Genomic DNA, 11952 nt, shown 5'->3' with positions numbered 1-11952 from the left:
TCCTCAGATCATTAAGACTTTTTTTAGCATCCACTTTTGTGTATGAGAATTCTGATCTCAGTCAGATTATGCTTTTCTGGAGGATAGAAGTAGCTGGCAATCCATTTTATACATCTCTGTATAAAATGTGGGGAAGGATTTTTGGCTATTTAATCCAACAATGTAGGCATACTTTTAGTATCCTGGTGATTGGCTCATGGTATGCTCTGGTCACTGTACTGATGGCCCTGAACTGGAAATTACTAAGCTTGTTCAGAAAAAAAGTGACCTTCATTCTCTGGAAAGCCTATATTTCATTTGTTTTAGGTTGTTGATTACATTATCTAATTTTTCCATCCACATGCCTTCCCTTTCTTGAATTTTTAAAATTTCTGTTGAATTCCTGTATATTAACAATGAACTAACTGAAAAATAAATAGGAAAGTCATTCCATGAAAAAGAGTAAAATACCCAGGAATAAGCCTAACCAAGGAAGTAAAAGACCTGTAATCTGAAAATTGTAAGACACTGATGAAAGAAATTGAAGGAAGCACAAATAAATGTAAATCTACCCATGCTCATGTTTAGGAAGAATTGATATTGTCAAAATGGCTATCTTGCTTAATATAAAGATTCCATGCAATGCCTACCAAAATACCAATGGCATTTTTAAATGAACTAGAACAAATAATTCTAAAATTCGTGCAACCATAAAAGACCTCAAATAGCTTCCAAAAGCAATCTTGAAAAAGAAGAACAAAGCTGGGGGTGTTATGCTCCTTGACTTCAAGATATACTACAAAGCTACAGTAATCAAAACAGTATGGTACTGACACAAGAATCCATAAATCAGTGGAACAGAATAGAGGGCCCAGAGAGAAACCCATGGATGTATGATCAATTAATATAGTTTAAAGGAGCCATGAATATACAATGGGGGAAAAGACGGTCTCTTTAATATTTGGTGTTGGGAACTCTGGACAGCTACATGCAAGAGAATGAAACTGGTTTACTAACTCCATATACAAAAGTAAACTTGATTTAAAGTAAACTGGATTAATGATCTACATATAAGACATGAAGCTACAAAACTCTTGGAAGAAAACACAGGCAGAAATCTCTTGAATATAACCATGAACAATTTCTTTCTGGACACATCTTCCCAGGCAGGCGAAACAAAAGCAAAAACAAAGAACTGGGACTACATCAAACTCAGAAGCTTCTTTAGAGCAAAGGACACCATCAACAAAACAAGAAGGCAACCTACAGTATGGGAGAATATATTCACAAATGATTTATCTCATAAGGGTTTAACATCCAAAATATATGAAGAACTCATACACCTTAACACCAAAAAACCAAATGACTTGATTAAAAAATTGTCAGAGGATTTGAACCCACATTTTTCCAAAGAAGCAATACAGATGCCAACAGGCATATGAAAAGATGCTCCACATCACTAATCATTAGGGAAGTGCAAATCAAAACCACAATGAGATCCCTTCACACTGGTTAGAATAGTCACTATCCCAAAGACAGGAAATAATAAGTGTTGATGAGGATGTGGAGAAAATGGTACCCTCCTACACTATTGGTGGGAATGTTAATTGGTACAGTTATTATCGAAGGCAGTATAGAGGTTCCTCAAAAAACTTCCATAAAAATTCCATAATGACCCAATAACTCCACTGGTAGGAATTTGCCTGAAGAAAACAAAATCTCTAAAAAGATGTATGCACCCCTATGTTATTGTCACATCATTTACAATAGCCAATATATGGATGCAACCAAAGTGTCCATCACTAGATGAATGGATAAAGGAGAGGTGGTACATACACACAATGGAATATAATGCAGCCATAAAAAGAAAGAAATCCTGGCATTTGTGACAACATGGATGGACCTAGATGGTATTATGCTAAATGAAATAAGCCAAGAGGAGAAAGACAAATATCATATGATTTTACTTATATGTGTATAGGCAAAACAAAACAAAATTAACAAAATTAACAGCAGACTCAAAGACACTGAAAAGCAACTAATGGTTACTATGGGGGAGGCTTTGGGTTTAATGGGTAGGGTTGAGGAGGATAAAAAGGCACAAAAATCTCAGTCCTAAAACAAATTGGTCACAGGAATGGAAATGTAGCAGGGAGAATATAGCCAATGGTTCTGTAAGATCTTTCTATGTTGACAGAAACTGTACTCATTTGGGTGAAGATTTAATAGTGTGTATTATGGTTGAGTCACTATGTTGTACACTTGAAACCAATAATATATTGTATGTCAAGTATATTTTAATAAAGTAAATGTAAAAAAATCAGGTCTGTTCATGACATATAATGTATCCATAATAATGTTATATATTAGTTTATTTCTTGCTTATCATTAATTTTAATGTACTTTTGAAAGATCAGAAATAAATATTTGTGCTCAAAGAAGTATCTTGACATAGAAATTTAGGCAGAATGTTATGACAAACATCTAGTCATAAAATAGCTAAATCAAGTGGGTATTTGGCACCTCATTACTTTAAGGGATAAGGAATATAGGAAACTGGATAGTATCTGTGACTTTAAGTTGATGGCTATAAAAACTTGTGAATACTTCTGTTCTTACTGTTTCTCTTCTGTTACCTCAGTATTGTCTTATCACTGAGACTGAATTATATCAATAGTAATACATTTTTAAAACATTGGTTTGGCATATTAAATTAATAAAAATCACCAAGAATGCCATGGAATTGAGTGAATTGATTCCTATGGTAATTTCCAAAGTCATATTTGACCTTATCTTTGTTCGAAGAATTTTCTACTTAGGTTAGTTAACTCCTTTACAACTTCCTATACTTTCAATTACCATTCTTTTGTCTTTACTGCCAATTTTGAAAACCGTGAATGGACTATTGATACCTAATTTGTCCATTTCATATTTATTTCCTGTTAAATTCACGTTTTCATATTCTAAGGTTCTTTACAATCCAGTTTCTATTCCCACTCCCTTTCCTATATTTGCATGTTGAAGCTCATGAGTAATGTTGTTTTTTCTTCTTATGTATTTCAGTGCTCAACTGATGTCATCCAGTTAAAAAAATTTTTTTTAAGTATTCATCCTTGACTGATGCTGCATGGCCCATGCACACATTACACAGACTCACAGATTAGAAGCACTTACCAAGTTCCCTGTCTTCCATTTTAAGGAGTCATGTAGCAACTGTGAATTCAGTTACCGAAATTTTTACACACACACACACACACACACACACACACACACACACACACACACACACACACAGGAATGGTTTAGGACAGAACTTTCAGTATACCCTCAGAGGTATTAACAAAATGTGTGTGTGTGTGTGTGTGTGTGTGTGTGTGTGTGTACATGTGTTGGGGGAATTTTCAATTGTCTCCTGGGTATCAGAGAGGTTGAGGTATTGAAGTTAAAATTAATAGGAGTTCCCTTTGTTCATTGCACCACTGAAGAGAAACTCTAGGGAAATATCAGTGAACCACTAACCTACTGTTTCCCTCAGTGAATTTTCTCTGAATTGATTCTAGATAACACATATAAATGGAATCATATATTTGTATTCTTTTGTGCCTACCTTCTTTAACTTAACATGTTTTTACATTGCATCCCTGTTGTAGCATGCATCAGTATTTCATTTCTTTTTATGGCTAAACAATATTACATTATGGATCCACTTTTTTTGTTTATGTATTCTTCAGTTGGTGCACATTTGTGTTGTTTCCATACTTTGGCTATGTCAATAGTACTGCTATGAGCAGTCTGTCTGAACACCTATTTCTTATTATTTTAGGTGTATATATCAAGGAGTGGAATTTTGGAGCCATCTTATAATTCTATGCTTAACTTTTTGGAGAAATACCAAACTGCTTTCCTCAATGGCTGCATCAATTTACATACCCACACTAATAGATAATGACTCCCATTCACCACATCCTTCCCAATACTTGTCATTTTCAATTTTTTTTTCAATTATAGCCATCTAGTGGGTACCAAGGGGTATTTAATTGAATTATCTATTTTCGTTTATCAAATGACTAATGATGTTGAGCTTTTTTTTTTATGTGCACCTAAGCCTTTGTATCATTAAGGAAATGTATGAAATTTTTTCCCTTTTTTTTTGATTAGTTGTTTGTCTTTATACTGTTGAGTTGTGAGATTTCTTTATATATTCTGGGTACCTGACCCTCATCAGATGTATTATTTTCAAATTATATCTCCCCTTCAATGGACTATCATTATATTTTCTTGTTAGTGTGGTGTGATACACAAGTTTTAAACTCTGATGAAGTTCAATTTACCTATATTTTCTTCTGTTGCTTTGTGTTGGTTGGCCAATATAAGAAATCATTGCCACATTTAAGGTCATGAAGATTAACCTTTTCAATTTATTTTTAAAGTTTTTCAGTTATTATATTTAGGTATTTGGTCCAACTTTTTCAGCAGCAGCTTCTATTTTATCTGATTTTTCATTACTATTATTATTGAAGTATAGTTGATATACAGTATATTGGTTTCAAGTATACAATGTAGTGATGCAACAGTTAACTTCATTATTGAATGTTCACCATGACTACTGTAGTTCCTGGCAACATGAAATGATATTATAGAAATATTGACTGTATTCTTTATGCTTTACTTTCATTTCCATGACTAATTTATATTATGACTGGGATGTTGAGTCTCTTTATCCCCTTCGCATATTTTGCCCACCCATACCCATGCCTCCCCATGGTAACCATCAGTCTCTTCTCAGTGTCTGGAGTCTATTTCCGCTTTGTCCATTTGTTTTTATTTTGAATTATTTTTTCTTATATGGTATGAGTTAAAGGCCCAAACACATTGTTTTTATGTAGATATACAGCTGTCCCAGCACCATTTTGAGTATACTTTCTTTCCCCATTGAATTGCTGTGGTATCCTTCTGAAAAACCAGCTGACCATAAACAGGTTTATTTCTCAACTCACAGTCATATTCCATTGATTTGTATTGATCTGTATGTCTACACTTTCTTGAACATTTACATTTGTAGTAAGTTTTGAAATAAGGAAGTGTTAATTTTCCAACTTTGTTTTTTATTTTCAAGATTGTTTTGGTTATTCAGAACCCCTTGCTGTTCCATGTGAATTTTAGGATCAGCTTTTCCTTTTCTGCAAAAGAGGACATTGAGATTTTGACTGAGATTGCATTGAATATATAGACCACTTTGGGAAGAGTTGTCATCTTAAGAGCATTAACTTTTCTAATCCATGAACACAGGATGTCTTTCCATTTATTTAAACCTTCTTCAATCTCTTTCAGCAGTGTTTTATAGCTTTTAGTATACAAATATTGTCCTTGGCTAAACTTATTCTTGATGCTGTTGGAAGTGGAATTGTTTTTCAATTTCCTTTTTGGATTGCTCATTGCTAGTATGTAAAATGACAGCTGATTTTTGTGTTGATCTTTGGAACTTTGCTAAATTTGTTTATTAGCTTTAAACATGTCTTGCAGATTCTTTGCATTTTTCTCTGTAAGACTGTATCATCTACAAACAGAGATAGTTTACAACTTCCTTTCTAATTTGAGTGACTTTTTCTTGCCTAGTTTCTCTAGTTTCAAATTTCAAGGACAATGTTAATAGCAGTGGTGAAAGCAGGCATTTTTGTCTGTAACCTAAGGGAGATCATATATTGTACACTGAGTATGATATGAGGTGTATTTTTTTCCATAAATTCCCTTTTATTATGTTGAGAGAGTTTTCTTATATTCCTAGTTTGTTGAGTGTTTTTATCATGAAAGGGTGTGAGGTTTTTGTCAAGTATTCTTTATGCATCAATTGATAGGATTATGTGTTTTTTCTCTTCATTTCATTAGTGTTTTATAATGTACTGATTGGTTCTCTCATCTAGAACCACCGTTGCATTCCTGGGATAAATCACACTTGGTCATGGTATATAATCCTTTTAATACACTGTTGGACTTGGTTTAGTAGCATTTTACTGAGGATTTTTCATCTATATTCATAAGGACAATTTTATATATGTTTCTCATGAAAAAAATAAATACAATCTGCAACATAAGAACAAAAACCCACTCTGTGTGTGTGTGTGTGTGTGTGTGTGTGTGTGTGTGTGTGTGTATGAAATGAGTTCCTGAAAGTACCAGATATTTTGTAGCAGAATGACCCACATCTTATAGTTCAATATTATTTCCTCAAGGTCACCCGAAGTGACAGACTACGGATTTGTCTGGTCTTTTTTGGCCATGTGCATAGTCATGTACCTGTGTGTGGCTTTCTATATTAGGGATATTTTAGATCTTTGAAAAACTCTGTGTAGTCCATTTATTCTCCAATTTTTCCTTTCAAGATTTTTGGTCAGTCTCTTATTAACCTCAGCTGTTATTCCTGCTCTAGAAAGTTGCAATGCTAAACAATTTCTTTGGATTTTTTTTTATTAATAGTCTGGGGAACAGTTATTCACAGTGAGTGAGCTTTGAGTCAAGTCAAAGATGTACCCTGTGAAGGGGAATTTCCTGGCAGCTGATGTACCAGACAATTAATGACAGTTCTCTGGGAGTGAATCTCCAAGATACTGTTAGTCTCCATCCCAGGGGAAGTGGAGTGGTAAGAAAAGTATAAATGCCTTCTACACAGTATGATAAATGGCATGCACCCAGAATATGCCAAGGGATGTTTCTTAGAAATTTACAGAGACCAAGGTAAGTCATTTCATGATTAGGTTGTGAACAATAGCAAAAGGAATGGGGAAGGAGCTTGCAGCACAATACTGTGGAGCTATGGAGGGGAAGTGAAAGTAATGAAAACAAGATGAAGAGAGCACACACACTCAGACTCACAGTCTCTTGAGGCTGCACTTTTCCTACAGGTACTCATACCGATGTCCATGCAAAACCTAACGTGCAAGGATAAAGGGTGAGAGCTGATGTGGAAGGGGATGCACCCATATGTCCTGGATCAATTTGCCTGGTGTTTCTGAAGCAGTATGCAGGGGCACAAATGTGAATGCCAAGAGGACAAGGACTAGCTTTCTCTATTTGGTGGAATTATGTCCAGTATAGTAAAAGCCATCAGTAAATGGTATTGAATTAATGAATTTCTTAATAAATGAACCATAGAGCATCACCCTGAGTGATAGACGTTTGTGAAAATAAGACCTAGGGCTGGTTTGATGGAACATCTGAAAGGGATAAGGTTGCACGATAGCAGGGTGGCCGTGGGACGGCAAGGCGGGGCAAGGAAGAGCAAGACGGTGGATGAGCTCTTCTCCTCCTGCCTCTCAGTTCCAGGAAATAGAAATGTGGATATTTTCAGTGTGGTAGATGTTGGTGGAAGAGATAAAGTAGAAATGGCACGCGGAGGAAATGGCTGCTGGACAGGTGGATATAACCCCGTGTAATACCTTAGCGTTAGGAGGTCAAATGAGGGGCTGGGATCCAGGTTTGTATGTGAAACCAGCAGAGATGAGAAGAAAATGAATTATATTGAAATAGTAAGGTAATATTTTTATAGAATGATTTAGTTATTAGTTGCTTTGATCAGTGTTTACAGACTGGAAATGAGGTTTTCTCAGAGAGGAGGCAAGTACCAGTTTTTAAGCCCTCCTGGAAAATCCACAGGTACAGGTGGGAGAAGTTGATTTTGTCAGGATGTAGATATGTTTTATTTTCTAAGTTTCTGCTGTTTGAAGCCCCAAGAATGACCAAGATACCAGACAATTAAGGGTTTGCTCATCAGTCTCCTGGATTACTGAGTAAAGTCATTGAGAGCATGACAGATTCCTTTGTTAGGTCCTCACTGGCCACTGTGCTTTTATTTTTCACTTTGTCCTTACTCTTTACTCTGTCTGGAATAGATTTATTTCCTTCTTTGGCTGAAGAATGCTCTGTCACTCTTAGTGTAAGCCTACCCTCCTTCATGGAACTGTTCTTGACCTGCCTCTGCACCTACAACATTCTGCACATCCTTATAACACTGCACGTGCCTCACAATTTTCATCTTTGGAATTTGATCTCCCTCACTACTCAGCGGTTTCCTTGAGGGTATCCAGTTTTATTCAAACGTGCGTTCAGATTGCCTGATCAGTGCTGGTACATGGACGACCTCTTAAATATTTGATGGAATAAGTTGTGAAGAGCACCTTGCCGTTTACCTTGTATATTCTCCACTAATGATAGACAAAACCATCTCTCATAGTTTCACATTACAAAAATGAGAACTTCAGCTGTCTCATCCCAGCCCTGGCTGACCAAGTTTGTACACACACACACACACACACACCAGACTGTACATATATTCCTTGAAAGAATTTCCTGAATTAGTAAATTGTTTCCCATTTTTGCTGCTCTTCGAGGATTTCAAATGGGCATGGATAGCAAAGCATTTGTCTTAAAATGGGTGTAAAGTACGATGTACTTACTTTCATAGACATTTGTCTCTGATGGATTCCTCTCAACTCTGATTTCCCTCAACGTCCAAGTATTTCTAAATTTGAATAAAAGGTTTCTGCACAATTGTACACACACACTCAATCACTTTCACATTTTTGGAATGACTAGTGTTTCCCAATAAGTTATTCAGTAATGATGTCCTCCCTTGTTTGATTCAAGTTTTTAATCTATTTGTAAGTTCATTCAAAACTCTCACATATTCTGTGTGAATGCGGTAAAAGAAAATCATTAGATAATTCTCTTTCTATGTTACTGTAATGGAGACATCCATAAAAACGTGAGAGCTACAAAGTAATCTTGGACAGAACTAAATTTTAGGATATCTAAAATTCTTCTGCCCTCTCCCCGTGGATACAATGCAGAGATATATTTGAAAGTTGCCTATCCCAGAATAGTTAGTCTCCCCTCTCCCAGCTGTCCTATCTTGAGACAATTTCTATGCTGAAAGTGTTTTCTTATGCACTCTCCAAATGGTAAGTCTATGTAGATTAAAATAATTTCTCAATTCATGCCTCATCATAGCTGCAGAATACTCTGTCAGGCAACTCTATCTCCCTGTCATAATCCATTTTCCAAATCTGGGGTAATTTTTAAATTTTCCAAATGATGGGTAATGTTTTCCAAACACAAACTATGATGGGAACTCAGTTGTTTATATTCTAAAACATGCCTCTGAAATGACTTGCTGTCCTGTTTCTTAATTGGTTGATAAATTTGTGAACTTTAATGTGGCAGAATTTTTTATGCATTTGAATAAACAATGGTATATTGATTCTTCTACTCTTAAGAACCAGACCATCTACTTTTCATAAACATCCATTAAAATGTATAAATACACACAGAGAGAATTATACAGACTACATTTTGGGGCTTTCACATTCTTTAATAAGGGAATGGTTAAGGTTACAAATATGAAAGAAATCACCATGAGCACTAAGCAAAACTATATAGAACACTATCAGATACATAGACTGGAATTTTACCCTTCCCTTTTATTTTTCCTACACTCCAGAGGTTGAATTTCCATTTTGCAGAGGACATTCTTCCATCCTTTCTTTTTTATATCATCATCCTTTTTATTAGGGACTGTGGCAGAGAGTGAGGCAGGCTCTATTCCTGGTGCCATATATTGCTCAGGAAAGGCTAGCAGGAATTGAGGAAGGCATTTAATCTCCTTTCCTGTTTTGAAAACCCTGGTATATAACTGTCATGTAACATTGTCTAAATTCAAGTTGTTCAACCTGTTGATTTGATATATTTATAATATTATGATATGATTGCCCCAAGAGCTATCTATCACCATATCACAACACATGATTATCATTTCTTTTTTGTGATAAGAGTACTTAAGATTTAGTCTCTTAGCCATTCTGAAGTATATGCTACGGTATCATTGACTAAAATCATTTAACATCTTTCTAAATAGAAGGAAAGGCCCAGAATAAAAAGTTGTTTTGTGTGTTACAGGCATGTGGACAAAGAGCGAAGTGCAGCAGGATTCCCTACTGGGGAATAGACAGCTGTGTCTGATTTGCACAGCAGCTAATTGTGGCAGAGAGAATGTCTGTGCCTAATGACACCCAATTCCACCCTTCGTCTTTCCTTCTGCTGGGCATCCCAGGAATGGAATATGTGCACGTCTGGATCGGGTTCCCCTTCCTCTTTGTGTACCTTGTTGCTCTCCTGGGGAACGCTGCTGTGCTGTTTGTCATCTGGACTGAGCACAGTCTCCATGAACCCATGTACTACTTCCTGGCCATGCTGGACTCCATCGACCTGGGCTTGTCCACAGCCACCATCCCCAAAATGCTGGGCATCTTCTGGTTCCACCTCAAGGACATATCTTTTGAAAGCTGCCTTTCCCAGATGTTCTTCATCCACTTCTTCACTGTCATGGAGAGCATCGTGCTGGTCACCATGGCCTTTGACTGCTACATGGCCATTTGTAAACCCCTTCACTACACCGTCATCCTCAGCAGCAAAACCAACAGCATCATTGCAGGTGCTGGTGTCCTGCGGAGCCTGTGCATGGTGGCCCCCCTGGTGTTCCTCCTCCTGAGGCTGCCCTTCTGTGGGCACCGTGTCATCCCTCACACCTACTGTGAGCACATGGGCATCGCCCGCTTGGCCTGTGCCAACATCAAAGTGAACATTATGTTTGGCCTTGGAAACATTTCGGTCTTATTACTGGATGTGGTCCTTATTGTTCTCTCCTAAGTCAGAATCCTCCATGCAGTCTTTTGCCTGCCTTCTTGGGAGGCTCGACTCAAAGCCCTCAACACCTGTGGTTCCCACATTGGTGTCATCTTAACTTTTTTCATGCCAGCATTTTTCTCTTTCTTGACACACTGTTTTGGCCACAATATTCCTCAATATATCCACATTTTCTTGGCCAACCTATATGTGGTTGTTCCACCAGCCCTCAGTCCTGTCATCTATGGGGTCAGGACCAAGCAGATTCGGCAGCGAGTCGTGAGGATTTTCCTCAAGACAGTAGCTAACCAGTTAGTGGTCATGGTGGGTTTTTGTTAGAATTCATGTTTCCTGCATTGTAAGAAGTGGTCATCTTACATCTAATCCAATAAAAAGTTGGAAGACAAAGGGGAATATTGAGCCAATAACAGTAATTATCTTTGAGTTGTAGGTTTTAAATTTAAAGCTAGTAATATGCATTTTGATGATGATATTGGAATGAGACAATCGGATATCCACATGCAAAAAAAGATGAATTTAGACCCTGACTTTACACTGTAGAACAATTAACATATAATGTATAAGAGAGGTAAAGACAAAAGACTAAAGTATAAAAAACAAAGTATAACTTATATGTAATATCATTCACAAAAATTAAAGATATGGCATCAATGGTAAGAAATAGATTTAAACGATTAACTGGGCTTCATTAAAAATCAAAGATTATTTTCTTCAAAAGATACTTGTAATTAAATGAAAAGGTAAATCATAGTCTTGGGGAATATATTTGCACATGATATGTATGCTAAAGTACTTGAATTAAAATTATATCAAGAACTCTTATAACTCAATTATAAAATCAAATCACCCAATTAAAATAACTAATTATTGTATACATAGTTATTAAAACATAAATAATGATTACATAAAATGATTTTAATAATTCTCCACTAAGTATATATGTATTAAAACCACAGTGTTGACTGCCAGCCTGCACACTAATCCAAAATCCTTAATAGTGAGCTTTCGGAGAGCACTTCTCTGTAGATCTCCTATGTCAGAGTCTGTTTCGAGTGAACTCAGTTGAAGCTGGAATTGTTTTTTATGGGGTATTTTCAACAATTTTGTGTTATGATTTAGTTTTGTTATGATATTTTCCATAATGTGTTTTATTTGGCTTGAAGCTTTCAATAATTTGTGTCTTTTTGTTCAACATTTTACTTGATATGCTATTTTTTAATGTTATTATTATGAAATTTGTACTGTTTCTGAATGAAGTTGTATGTCTTTCATTAGTTT

At 36.1% G+C, this 11952-nt stretch overlaps 1 pseudogene; it reads left to right on the top strand.

Moving 5' to 3' along the window:
• Positions 1-10020: 10020 nt before the first annotated feature.
• LOC140844634 (olfactory receptor 52E8-like) lies at positions 10021-10992 on the top strand (annotated as a pseudogene).
• Positions 10993-11952: the final 960 nt, after the last annotated feature.

The sequence above is a fragment of the Manis javanica genome, chromosome 11 (assembly GCF_040802235.1).
Source record: "Manis javanica isolate MJ-LG chromosome 11, MJ_LKY, whole genome shotgun sequence".
Lineage (NCBI taxonomy): Eukaryota > Metazoa > Chordata > Mammalia > Pholidota > Manidae > Manis > Manis javanica.
The sequence above is the reverse complement of the archived record's forward strand: the minus strand, read 5'-3'. Positions and strand labels throughout refer to the sequence as shown.